At 33.5% G+C, this 14871-nt stretch overlaps 1 protein-coding gene across 5 annotated transcripts in view; it reads left to right on the plus strand.

Moving 5' to 3' along the window:
* Nucleotides 1-14871, plus strand: part of LOC124536838 (atypical protein kinase C) — a 239611-nt gene that overhangs the window by 6264 nt on the left and 218476 nt on the right. For 3 of the 5 annotated variants that reach the window (XM_047113468.1, XM_047113466.1, XM_047113469.1), the window contains exon 1: nucleotides 4416-4689. The exons of the other annotated variants lie outside the window; for them this stretch is intronic. The gene's annotated coding sequence lies outside the window, so the exon portion shown is untranslated. Of the gene's footprint in view, nucleotides 1-4415; nucleotides 4690-14871 lie in introns of those variants that run through there. 5 annotated transcript variants of the gene reach the window in all.

A 14871-nucleotide genomic window follows, 5' to 3' on the forward strand; every position in this document is an offset into this window, starting at 1 on the left:
TAGATTTTTGTTGAAATTTTTCTTTGTACGGCTTATTTTATCATCATCATTATCAACAGCCTGTAAATATCCCACTGCTGGGCTCAGGCCTTGTCTCTCTTTAAGAAGAATGTTTGGAGTACATTCCACCATGCTGCTCCAAATCGGGTTATTGGATATACATGTGGCTGCCTTTCGTTGAAATCAGACGGATGTAGGTTTCTTCACGATTTTCTTTGACCGTCGATCACGATAAGGTACAAAAACAAATTAATCACATCAAAATTCAGTGGTGCTTACCTGGACTTGGCTCGGCTATTTTATGATTACAAAAATGATCATACTTTCTAATTTACGATGCCGGTATCTTCTAGATTACAAATACGATCGCACAAAGTGTTCTTACTTGAGAAATTCTTGAGCACTGCTTTGTGAACTGGAAGCAGCGTGCCGATATTCCACAAGAATTTATCATTTAGTATTACTGGCTAACTTCGATTAATTCATTAGCTTTATTAAGATTATTGATTAACTAGGGCGTTATCCAGTCAGGTTAGGTAACCCACCCGTGTTCCAGTTAGTAACGTAAATGAATCATAGAATTAAATAAAGAATATGTATATGAAGTATTGTTAAAGACTACATAAAGTAGAATTTTTGATACTGAAGTTAGTTGATGGCCAGTAAGTGTGTAGAAAGTAGTTTGAAGTATAGGTTAGTTTAACATTAATTGCTATTAGACACCCCATACTGCATAATAATTTCAATCCATCACCAAATTCATAAAACATGGCTTAATATTATCGCTACCCGTCGTAAGCGGTCATCACAGCCAATAATTGAGCAATATACATTAATTTCCTAAGAAAATTTAACCATTCCGTACATATGAATTAATATCCTTTGTGCATGTAGTTACATTAAATCTACTCATCTCTCAAATCGCAACATAACGGTATTAAGTACCGCTTTTTTTTGTTTGTCTTTGGAATATATAATGATTGTGTGGTACCTATGACCAAAGAGACGATGGGTGATTTGTGTGATAGACGATATGGCTGAAAAGAATCTAGAAGAAGACCGGCAGTGCCGAACCAAAATTAAATTGGGATTAGGGCACGAGGACGTTGATGAAACTTACGGGTAAAGCCCTACCAAATAACACGACTATATAAAATAGTTCATTAGATAGAATGAAACGAACACAGGCCTAATACACTATTTGTATTTTGTACGATAACAATGTGTATGTTCAGAATTTAATCCGGTTTGAAAACTATCGCATAGTTGGGGGTGATTGCATTTCGGCAAATAACCGTGTATTTAATTTAGCTTAGTATAATTAATTTACTAAACAATAATTACGACCTTAAATATGCAATTTTCGCACAAAATTTGTTACACGTTTATACTTCTAATTATAAACGTATTTACAAGGTTTTTTTTAATTATCAAATCTCAGCTGAAGTTATGTTTGTGCCTTTGGTGGGTATATATATATTAATGTTTCATTTGTTGTGTTGTTTTAGTCAAGGTTGCATCACAATCAACATTCCAAGACTACTTATTGATCACTGATATAATTATTTAATTGAACTCTAAATCCTGTTATTTCATCATGATAATAATGACGCTATTTGAGTTTCGAGATAAAATAGTTACGTGTGAGATACTTAAATTGTCGAATGTTGAATATCTCATTACTTCAGAGTTGGTGTCAGAGATTTATTTAATATGTTAAATATACTCTGTGGGTAATTCTTGCAACTGAATTTAATACTTGTGGAATTGTATGGTACAGACTTTTGACGCCGGTGATAATGTAAAATTTTCTAAAATGTTTTAATCTATGATTATTAACTGATGAAATGACATCGGTTTTAGTGATTTAATCTGTTAAACGTCTAGATGAAAACTAAGTGAAATATATAAACCGAAACAAATGCGGTTTATCATTTATTTTTTATGAAATTTTCGTAAACGTTATTTTTATTAAACGTCAATATTTTCTATTTAAGATAGTAACATTCATTTTTTACATATCTTTCTGAACGCAACCGTAAATGTCAAAGATGGCCGCCCGTTAAACTGTCTTGTCATTGAATTTCATGGATTTTATATTGAAATATCTCGATTGTACGAAATTTGCGGATTATCGATTAAAAACTCATTATTTTTGACGAACTATAATTGTTTCAATCGGGTTTATGGCAGACCCTGCACGAAATTATTAATATAGATGAGCTTCCTTTTACTGGAATTTTTTTTTTAATGAATGTTTGCTGATGCCTGTCTATGTGATATTAAATTTTAAAGGAAAAAAAATCAGTTATAGCCTCACGCGCAACATTTGTTATTTCCTTGTTCCTTGTTCATGCAGCATTTTTTACACACTTCGCTCCTATTTATCATTAGTAACAGCCTGGAAATTTCCCACTGCTTGGCTAAGGCCTCCTCTTCCATTGGTTAGGTTTGGGTAGGTTTGGAACATATTCCACCACGTTGTTCTAATGCGGGTGGAATGTAAATGTGACAGAATTTCGATAAAATTAGACACTTGCAGGTTTCCTCACGATGTTTTCCTGCACCGCTGAGCACGAGATGAATTATAAACACAAATTAAGCACATGTTTATACTGGTGTTTGCCTGGGTTTGAACCCGAAATCGTTGGTTAAGATGCACGCGTTCTAACCACTGGACCATCTCAGCTCTCATATTTGTCATTAGATAGTCCTATATGGACTATAGCCTTCCTCAATAAATGGTCTACTACTTACTTACACTGAAAGAGTTTTTCAAATTGGACGAATAGTTATCGAGATTAGCGTTCTCAACAAAACAAATAAACTCTCCAACAAGTAATATAACTCAAATAGTTTTGATATAGATATTATTATTCCGTATAAGTTTACAATATGGAGAAGCATTTCGTTCATGTTGATATAAATAGTAACAGCAGAATGACTTATCGATTCTTCTCAGGATTCACATTCTTCTTGGATGAGTTATCAGAACTGAAATAGTTTTATTCAATAGAAGAATTGTTCCTATATGTTAAAAATCTCTGTACATTTCATTCATGACGTAGGTGAGGTGGCCTGAATGTAAATATGTATATGACTTTATCTCAGAACAAGGACCACCTACTTCACCTCAGATGAGATGGTTAAAGTAATTAACGGATCTTTTACATTTCTAATTGCAAGTATCAACTATCGTTTGCCTCAATCTTGCTATGAGGTTCCGATCTCGAGGTTTTGAGTCACATTCCCGTGCCTCGGATAGCACGTTGGAGGGAACCTACGCTCTTTCTGGTCGTGTCGGATTATTGAGGAGTTAGGGAACATATAGGGCACCTGTGTTTGCGCACACACTATTTTTGTATGCTATAGTAGGCGTACGCTGTTCTCCCTTAGGATTAGTCGCTGTGATCGGTTAGAACTTTCATGACATTTCTTATTTCATGATTTTTATTTATAAACATTAAATTTAAAACCAATTTTTATTCTTAACTTAAACTTGATTTCCGAGTAATTTTTAACGCTCTTTAAATTTTTTTATCTTCTTTTTAATTTGACTGATTTAAATAATGTTTAGAGTTTTATAAGTGTTATTGTTTGTAAAGTTAGTTTTTCTGTATCGGTCGATGGAAATTTAATGTTATTAGCTTTCGTAATAATAATAATGACAGCAGATACAAAACGTAGATAAGGAAAGAGATTTTAAAGGTACATTATAAAAAAAATTGAAGCACAATTTTAATTCACTGAAAGCTCTTTCTAAAGATTGGTTTCAAAGGATAGTGAAAGCCTCCGTACATTACATTACAGTTCTTTGATTTGAGTCAGCGATTTAGCTGTGACGGGTAATACCATTATGTGCCGTGTAACTCGTGCGGTAGATCTAGGCTCGCTTTGAACTCCTATCCAAATCCTTTTATGGTATTGAGCCTAAGTTAGCTTTCGTTGCAGTGCATTCGTATACAAGTAAAACGTATCTCGTGTGTATAACGGCCTTTAAATGAATACTTTATTCCTAGGTACATGCAATTCAAAATTACTTTGAACATTGACGCGAATATTTGATGTAGTCGGGCAACGTCCGCGCCTATGCGGGCTTCGTCGCTCCGATCCCGTGACGTCTCCCCGTCCCGCGCCAATTTCAACTGCTCATAAAAATTATGATCCAGTTCATACCCGACATCATTACTAGCCTTGGCCAATCATCTCGAACGATCGAGATAAAGTAATTATTCATAATTTGCGACAATTATATCGTTACACATATTATTTAGGCTTTGTTTTTGAATTATGTAAAACAACTTAGGTCATTGTTCCAACTTTGAATGTTATTTCCATTTTAATGATCGATGAAGGCCGTGACGTCTAATTGGCGGCTCCGCTCTGACTCCGCTCGCATCGCTCGAGAAACGTTCGAAACAGTGTCGCTGTGAAAATCTCTGCGCGTACGCGTGTTTTTCGCGCGCCAATGCGCCATCTGTGCTCGATCGCGGCGGCGACCGAGCCGTCGTCGGTGACAATTTCGCATTTTGTAATGTCCGCGCCGATGCAGTGAACGTGGAGTTCGCGAGTGCCGTATTTATGTGTTTCGTTGGTGATTACGTGAATTGTGTGGCCAGAATGGAAGCGTTGACCTCGACGGCGATCGTATCGTCCGGGACGTCAACGGCTCGCAGTGCGACCGGCGAGGTGGTTTTGTGTTTGTTTTTGATCGATAGCGTTGTTTTGCGCAACGTTCTCGACGCGGCACGCTGTTTCTGCTTTTGTTTATGCGGTCCCGCCGGTCCGGTGTCTGTGATAATACGGCGGTTGACCCACATCACGCTGTACCGGTCTTCGAAATTTCACCCACTTTCCGTCACGGGTTTCATTAAACACGCTCCCAGATAAGACAGTTGCGTCGTATTGTTTGGGTGTTTGTTTTGTACCGGTAAATAACCGGCGTAATGTTTGCGAGTCGTGTCGTGTTTTGGATTAAAATCGTCCGTGTTCGAATTGAATCGGTATCGATAAATAGCAGTTGTTATAGTTACGTGAGTTCGTTGAATCCTAATTGTGTACAGTTTGCTATTCATATAGAATGAATTCTCTCATGCCGTTATCTAAACTGAAATAGTTTATGAGAAATTATCAATGTTGTTTGGTACGCATTGCAAGAGCCTTTATGCAGCTGACTAGATGTAATAAATACGTACCAAGTTGACCTTCTGATTACAAAAAGTGTAAAATCTCAGCTAACAGCTCGCTCGTGTACTGTTTTCTTAAGTAAACAAAATCTTCTAACGAATTAAGCAGATTTGAAGCGCTTCAATAAAAACGAAAATACAATATATTATCCCATCTCCCGCTAAATTTCACGATGACCGCTTAAATAGTTAAGATGTGAAAACTTAAAAAATAAACAAAGTAACTTTCGCATTATGATATACTAGTTGTTTCCTATCCTGCCTTGTTATAACAAATTTCATCAAATTCGGTTCAGTAGTTTGAAGTTAAAGAATAACAAACAGACAGACCGACTTTCGCATCTATAAAATTAGTATAGATATTAGTAACACAATGCGCCCAAATTATATAGTTTAGTATAATTGTAGCTGTGTGTAGTAATTCCTTTTTTAAATTGTTTTTTTTTTAACGATGTAACGACGTTGATAAGTATCTAGCCTTGCATCGAATTGCGTTGACAGCCGGCTATTGTTATATATACACGGAATATGCATGAAAATGCATATTGCTTACTCGGTAACATAATTATTCGCGAGCCGATTCTTGATCGAATTGCATTTTGATATTTAAAAAAATAATCGCAATCAATATTTCTCTCGTATCGTATAAATTTGGAATTAATTACAATTTTAAAAATGAAAAGTGAATGAATTTTTTTTGAATAAAAATGCACTTCATTTTTGCATTTTTCAAGGTTAATTCTTAACAATAAAAGTAATACCATATTTATATTTGTCTGTGTGTATATTTGTCCCGGGTAAACTCAGGAACGGCTGGACCGATTTTGACGGGGGGATAACTGATATAATATGGAGTAACTTTGGCTACAATATTTTTTTTTGTTAAATTCAAACGCGGACAAAGTCGCGTTCTTAGCTCCTATACATATATAAAGTAACAATCGGTAAATGTTCCACTGTTTAATAAAAATCGCCTTTCTTCTTTATTTTTCTTATAAAGAAAAGGATAGTCTAATACTAAACTTCAATGTTTAAAATAGTTGTGTGTCTTTAGAGAACGACTGCTCTAATACAATTTAGATTTTGTGGCGCAATTTGATTAAACATATGTAGGTTTCTACACGATGGGTTCTTCACTCCCGAACACGAGATGAATTAAATACAAATTAAGTACATGAATACTCAGTGAGGCTTGACTGGGTTTGAACCCGCAATCTCCGGTTAGAATTAACCCACATCTGTTTGTATGTATGTGTAAAAATGAATGTTTCTTTGTCTCGCATACGATATGAAACCATTCCAACCATAAATATTGTATGTGTGTTGATACCTGTGTTGGAGGTTACCATATTATATCAAAGTAGGTACGACAGATGACGACCTCCGTAGTCGAGTAGTGTGTACAACGGTTTTCATTGTTACGCCACTCCGAGGTCCTGGGTTCGATTCTCGGCATATTCGATGTAGAAAAAGTTCATTAGTTTTCTATATTGTCTAGGGTTTGGGTGTTTGCGGTATCGTCGTTACTTCTGATTTTCCATAACACATGTGCTTTAGCTACTTAGATTAGTATCAGAGTAATGTAGGTGATGTTGTCCAATATTTATTTATTATTTATTATAGTTGGCCCATGAGTCCTATTGGATAACTGTTTACAAATTAAACTATTAGTACGTATAGCTATATGATGGACCTACCACGATTGTTTAATCGTAACACAAGAAAAGTTGAATCTTAAAAGCTGATTCATTATTTGATCGTTAAATTCTAGTTCTGTAAACATACATATGAACATATAGGTATATGGTTACCAAAGGAAAAGGATTTCCATGTGAATTGTTAACATTGGGATTTAATATGTGTGTTAAGTGTATATGTGTGTGTAAATTCATATGAGGTATGAATTACCTTTCAACGTTGATAATCAGAGGTCACTATTTCTGATGATATTGATCGACTCGAAGTGAATTGTTAATAATTAAGATACGTATTGTATATCATGCTTCAAGGTAATTAATTTTTTTATAAAGCGAGCTTATTTGACTATAGGTATTTGTATTATCTTACATTAATATTAATTTTTCTATTTCAATCTTGTCGGGAATCTGTCTTATGAATACATACTTGTACGTTTTTTTTTCCTATTCTGGCGTGTATCTATGATTGTTGACCGTAAAATATTCTGTCATTGTCACATGAGTGATGACACATGTACAAAAGTTCACGGTGATTGGTCTAACGTTATCGAAATTTGATTGTCTTTTATTCCGAATCCGAACAAACCTTCAAAAAAAGAGCGTACTCCTTCCTTTAAGGCCGGCAACGCACCTGCAAGCTCCCCGTCATTGTAGATGTCCATGGGCAGTAGTGATCGCTTTCCATCAGGTGATCCTACCGCTCGTTTGCCCCCTATAACATAAAAAAAGAACAAATCATAAACGAAGATTGCGAATTCATATCTGATCGAGCATAAGTCAATTATCATGTGCTGAATGTACTTATCTACACGTGTCGAATGATTATCTTCCACATGTAAATCTTCCATCAGTAGTGGGACTCATATACAGGCTGTTACTTTATAACAACATCAAACTTATATGTATATAGATTTGTATGTTTTATCTCGTTCGTGTATGACTCATACAGATGCGGGCCACTCAATAAACGTGTACCAACAACTGGTTCTCTTTGTTCCGAATTATTAAGTTAAGGAAGTAGTTGAATACGGTGTAATTTAGTTTGGAAATTTATAACTAAATTAATCGCAGATATTAGATTTTGTTTCTTAATTTGAAATTCTAGTAATCACGTTCAAATGTAACGCTTTACTTATCAGCCATCTACATCAACACTGGTACATAAAACGTATGTTACCATAATTAGTAAAAATAATTTTTTATAGTAGTATTTTTATAATCACAAATTGTTTAAAGAATGTCTTGAAGTGAACTCCGTATAAAATTATTACAAATAAAATTGTCGAAAACTTAATGTATTTTTTAAAAGTAATTTCCTGGATTGTCTACTGTTTGCCATTAGTAGATAATCAATAGATAAGTATCAGTAGAGAATTCCGACCATAAACAACAATGAAATTTTTTTTTCGTGTTTCGAATTTTTATTTGTCCACTCTTAATATCAATATTTTTATATACTACACTAAATCTCGTCAATGTTTCAAACAAAATGACGGAGAATCGATTGACAAACAGTGTAGAAAAAGTTAGTAACGTAAAACTTGGTGGTAGGGCTTTGTGCAAGCCCGTACCAGCCACTCATCAGTTATTCTACCGCCAAATTACAGTACTCAGTATTGTTGTGTTCCGTTTTGAAGAGAGCCAGTGTAACTACAGGCACAAGGGACGTAACATCTTAGTTCCCTAGGTTGGTGGTACATTGACGATGTAAAGAATAGTTAATATTTTTTACAGCGTCATGTCTATGGGTGATGGTGACCACTTACCATCAGGTGGCCCATATGCTCGTCCGCCAACGTATACCATAAAAAAGCGGTATTCTAGAAGAAGAGACTTATTCTTCATAATAAAATATTAGGATGCGCTTGTATATATAGACCGTAAATCGGTTGTCAGCAATTCACGAATGAGATAAAAAGTTAATTCTTACAGAATATCACGGCTGAATTGTTTCCTCTTAGCTTATTTATATCAATTGAAATCGTTTTAGTTACGTTAATCAAATGTTATAAAAAAAAATCTATAAAAAATATCTGATCTGTATTGTACATTGTAAATTACCTTTTATTTATATAAAAACTTTTTTGTTTTGGTTGTGCTAAAAGAAATGTTTTCAAGGATAAGCCTTTTATATTTAGTTGTACTTTTTGTGTTCAATTATTTTGCTTTGTTTTTAAGTGTTAGATAGGAACCTCTTTGTTGAAATTTAATCGTTTCGCATGGTTTAAGTAATATACAGCTGATTTATCAACGGTTTTTTTCTCATACAAACCCGTTTGAGTCGTGAACAACTGCTATCAGAGTGCATTATCAGATCGCCTAACCTGTACCACGACCAATAAATATACATTTATGTAATGTTTTACGCAAATAACTTTGAATATCAGTCGATATTATTGCTGTCTTTTTTTTAATTTAATTTCTAATGCGTTTGAAATCCGAATTTTGACGAAAAACAAAATAATTAAAACAAATGAGGCTATGAGTATTCGCTTTAAGTGTTATTGGGTATATAGTACGGCGTAATTAAATTAAGAAATAAATTCGAGTCATGGATCTGTTGATGTTTTTCGTTTATAATTAAACGTAGACAAAAGTTGCTTATTAATTTGAATGTTTTTTTTTTTCTAGCTTTGTATTCTTCGTATAGGTATTATTGTGTTTCGTTTCGAAAAGTAAATGAGAGATGTTGGTGTAATATATTAATTCTCAAGTTGTATCATATTGTTGAAGTAAGGGATATTTTTTTTATTCTCATTTTAAGAGCTGAGTTACTTAGGTGACTATGTTGCTCTGGTAGATTTCACAAAGAAATTATATCCTTACAATAATTACACGTATCATGTTATCTAGTGACCCTTATGTATAAGGGATAATTGATACTTACAAAAAAAAAGAAAACCTCATTTCGTCTAATTCTAAGTGGCCAGTCTGCCTTATACATTTGACATAAAATGTGTATTACATCAAATACTTCTTTTTATCGTTTTTTTTTTATTTCATACTGGTCTCAGTCCTTAATATTGTGTTTTAATGCAATTAAAGAGCTATAACAAAGGAACTGATTCAGTGTTTGCACTTGTTTGCAAGTTAACATTGCGCGTTCACACGGCTGTGTTTGAATTGCCCAACGTTTGTTGAACAACAAAAAAACTTAAAACGAATTTGTAATTTAGTTATTACCTATGTTATTTAAGTGTCGGTAAAGATTACCTAAGTCACTTGCCGCGTTAACTTTAAATTTGACTTAATATTATAATATTTTTGTGTACTTGCTTGAATAGACTTTATTATCATTTAATATGAAAATTAAGAAAGAATAAATTAGTCTTATTTTAGTTGACGATTGATTGAAATCGTCCTGTGTGAACGTTGTTTAATTTTACATTATGTATTTCAATTAAAATAGTTTACGATTTCCGCCGGAAAATAATAAAAGTATAATAATTTAATTGAGGATGACGATGATTCTTTTATGTATTCGCATATTAATGAGTGTTTATTTTTAACACTAAATAAGTTGTAATCTAATATATAGTATGATCATAAAAAAATTAACATTTATGATGGAGTTTGCTTTATTAAAATGTTTTCATACATAGCTGTTCAAATGTAGAATCAGCTTATACTTGATAGCTTTATATGTATAAATAGCGAAAGAATCGCGATGTCAAAACGAACAAAGAGCGAAACCTTTAGATTATGAGAGAACGCGTGGAAAATTTTTCAATTGAAAGAAATTCAAATCGCTTGGCGTCACGGCGCGCCGCGATAACAAAGCGCTGCCATTAGGCGCTGCGATGACACAAAGGCAGACATAAAATATATTACGAGTATAGTACGACACAGCTTACACGTAGCATCGGCAAATCCAATAAAACCGATTACTGCCGATTTATACAAACAATAGAAATAGCTCCCTATCGCGCCATTCGACGCTATTCGTCGCTATAGATTCTCGCGTCAGTTCAACCCGAGAAATACGTTTAAATCGAGTGTCAATTTTATTACATATATATATATATATATATATATATATATATTTACGTTTGTGTAAAGATCATATTCACATAAGAAATAAATGTTGATAATTAGGGAGAGCGTACTTAATTCGGATGTGATAGGTTTTACGAATTTATTTTGCCGATGCTACGTGTAAGTTGTGTCGTTCTACACCCGTTTTATATCTTGAAAGGACTATGTAAATATTTTCATCTAATTTCGAGCCTTTTGATTTTGTTTATTACGTATATATAAATATAATCAGACCGTCGACAGTCGTTCTCTGCCATTTAGTATATGCTTAAAGTGTTTGGTGTTTTTTGAGATAGGAAACCGAAATTTTTTTCGATTATAAATATAGAAGGATGTGTTGGGATATTAATTTGAAAAACAAGGAAACTGTAAAGGCTAAGAACTGAATTAGGATTGCAAAAATCTTAAATCTTGAAAAGAGTTCGTATATAATATTTTAAAGATATTTTAATTGATTTAAGATTTTTTAACTTTAAAGAATACATACAATTTTTTTTTCATATTCTCTTCGGTAAATAATTATAAACAAATTAACATACGTCATTTTGAAGTTAAAGCGTAACTTAATTTTTACATACGACCTCCACTAACAATAGTTGAATATTCTAAACAGAACTTAGGCTATTTATGTGCGATGACCTACAAATCTTTAGTTTTATTTAACATACAGTACAAATATTTCGCCTGTACCAACTTCTTTAATTTGAATGAATATTGTTAATTTTTGCTTGTTTTAAATATAAAACAGAGACCGCTGTCCGTCTCTATGTATGCTTATATCTTTAAAATTACGCAACTGATTTTGATGCGGATTTTTTTAATAGATGGAGTAATTCGAGTAAAGGATTTTGTGTATATTACATGGACTATTTAGTAAAGAAACCCTGATAATTTACATTGTAAATAAACAAAATTTTATAGTATATTTAGTATCAGCATTGCACCCGTTCGAAGCCGGAGCGGGTCACTAGGGTCTTGTTTAGAAACGTTTGCAGCAGTACCTATACTGTAATATAATCATAGGTAGGTAACATATAAATTACAAATAAGTCTAATTGTATTATTTCTAATAGCATGTCTCATTCAATTAACGACCGATTCGTTTAAAAATGCGAAATATATATTTATTTGGTCATTAAGAGTATCCGCGAATTTTAACGCTTTCGTGCTTAACGGTTGTTAAATAAAGAGGTTTGATTAATCCCTGTGGGGAACGAATTATGAAGTGCTACCTCAGGGTGTTGCTGAACAAGAAAGTTTTTTTTTTTAATTTTTTTGTTTATGAGATTTCATCATTTGTAAAAAATGTTACCATAGACTTAATTGTGTTTGATACAGAATCCAGGCGTTTGCGTTAATATTTAAAAGTTGTATGTTAACGATGTGGATTAATATACATATAAATCTTTTTTTTTTCAATGACCTAGAATTTCGAGCGATATTTAAAAATAAATATCTTCAAAAGTAAATTATAACAAGTTTATTTACACGCGTGTTACAATTACATCCGCTTTCACATTTTTCACATGCCGTTGCAGAGAGAAGTTACCTACTTAACGAATTATTCGATAATTTCAATGACTCCGAGATATAATGGTCCTTAATCGACTATTATAACATGTTTACAGTCAACCGTCAAATCTTGCAACAAACGACCATGTGTTCCGCGATTACTTTCACTCAAGGCCGAAATATCTATTCTGTCAATCTAATCTGAACTTTATTACGTTGAAATAAAATACATGTCACATAAGACATTGCGTCATTCTAATTTATATCTTATGGTATTGATATAGAGTTCAAATTGACTAAATGATTGAAGTTCTGCATCACTTGATTTCCATGCGTGCAGTGCTTGTGTCACTTTCCCTCCTATGGTATTTACTAGAGACGGAATCAGGGTTCTAGGTATAACACGATCTAGACTATCGTACTTAAGAGAAAGTGAGTAATGTGAACGTTTGACAGCTTTCTATAAATGATTTTCGTTTATTTTTAGCTTATTGTCGTTTAATTAAAATCAAGAAACAATAATACGAATGACGCTTTTCAGATCTTGATGGTAGGGCTTTGTGCAGGCCCGTCTGGGTTGGTACCACCCTCTCATCAGTTATTCTACCGCCAAACAACAGTACTCAGTACCGTTGTGTTCCGGTTTGAAGGGTGAGTGAGCCAGTGTAACTGCAGGCACAAGGGACATGACATCTTAGTTCCCAAGGTTGATGGCACATTGACGATGTAAGGAATAGTTAATATTTCTTACAGCGTCATTGTCTATGGGTGATGGTGACCACTTACCATCAGGTGGCCCATATGCTCGTCCGCCGACCTATACAATAAAAAAAAGATAAATCTGTTATTGTAAAACTGCCTTAAAGCATTTGTCATTTTACTAAATCGAAATACTTTGGGATATTTATTACTTAATCGGGTTTGAACGGTTGGATAGTTTCTAATCAAATTTGTACTATTTCATCATCAATAGTTCGGTAAGTTAATTAGCAGTTCGGTAATTTAGTTTAAAACATTCGCTTGTTACAATAAATTATTTAGAAGGAAATATTATTTGTTTATTTTTAAAATACGATCAGTACCGTAATTGTGTAGGAAATAATAAAAAAATCGTGTTAATAACTGTATTTAGCATTGATTACAATGCCAGTCAAATGGTACGTTTGATTTTAAAAAATCGGGCCAATGAGGACCGGTCGTACGCACTCGAGCAAATACTTGTAGTGTATCGAAACCGCTTTTTCTTTCGAACGCAATGTTATTTATTTAATTGCACAAATAATTATTTTTTAATTATATATATGATTTGCCGTTTCATAGATTATTTGGATTCTTTCGTTTGCACTATACAATCATTGGAGAAATAAATAATTGATATGAAACGCAGTACTAGTTTCCAGCTGGTCCCTTTAACTCGGAAATTGCGCGTACCTATAAACTTGTCTCTAAATTTGATAAAAGAAACAATAACTCTCTTGGTAAGTACTGTCTATGATCAGTGGTTACCTCGTACCGTTTGGCTACCTATCAATACATATTATAATAGAATTGAAAAAGAGTATGTACGTATGTTTACACGGTACTCATACCAAAATGGATCGGCTGGAATGATTTTGACGGGAATTTTACTGGAAGATAGCTGATGTAATAAGTAGTAACTTAGGCTACAGCAATAACTTTTTCGTTAAATTCAAACGCGGACGAAGTCGCGGGCACAGCTAGTATAACATGAAGTATTAAAACACATGCGTATTGATAAATTAAGTTAAAATTAATAACAAGAAAAAGGGTAACAGTTGTCGATATTATATTGAATTATTTTAGTTTCAGTTAATTTTGTGTCTGTTGTCTGTTGTAAAAACTGTTGTATCTTATTCAATAAATGTGTTGACCCTTGTTATATACAATAAAGGAACTCCGAATTACTTTGACCTCCAGGGAGGATATCCGAATACAAAGGAAACGGAACAATTACAAAGAATAAACAGTCATTACACACGTGCGTGTTTTTTTATTTACTTCGTTCAATTTAATTAGTATACTAGCTGAACCTGCGAATTCATGTACTCGAAATTCATAAAACTACCGATGTATATATAGTATACGTGTTCCAGGACTGAATTTTACTGACTATTTGACTGCTGAATACCCTATTTTTTTCTCTGGGATAATTTAATCAAAATCGATTCAGCGAATTAAGCGTGGAGGGGTTACAGCGGAGACAGAGTTACCTTCGCATTTATAATATTAGTAAAGATTATTTGTGCGCCGTAATACGAGTTTTTTTTTATAGTTGTAGGGTAGTTGAAGGGAGAATTTAAAATGCTATAGCAAGTTACTCTATTACAACAATAAGAGGAGAAGCGCCTTATTTGGTTATTTGACAAAAGATTGACTCGATACCAATGGTCGATTAATCCATAATATTTAATATGAAATTG

The sequence above is a fragment of the Vanessa cardui genome, chromosome 17 (genome assembly GCF_905220365.1).
Source record: "Vanessa cardui chromosome 17, ilVanCard2.1, whole genome shotgun sequence".
NCBI classification, from domain to species: domain Eukaryota; kingdom Metazoa; phylum Arthropoda; class Insecta; order Lepidoptera; family Nymphalidae; genus Vanessa; species Vanessa cardui.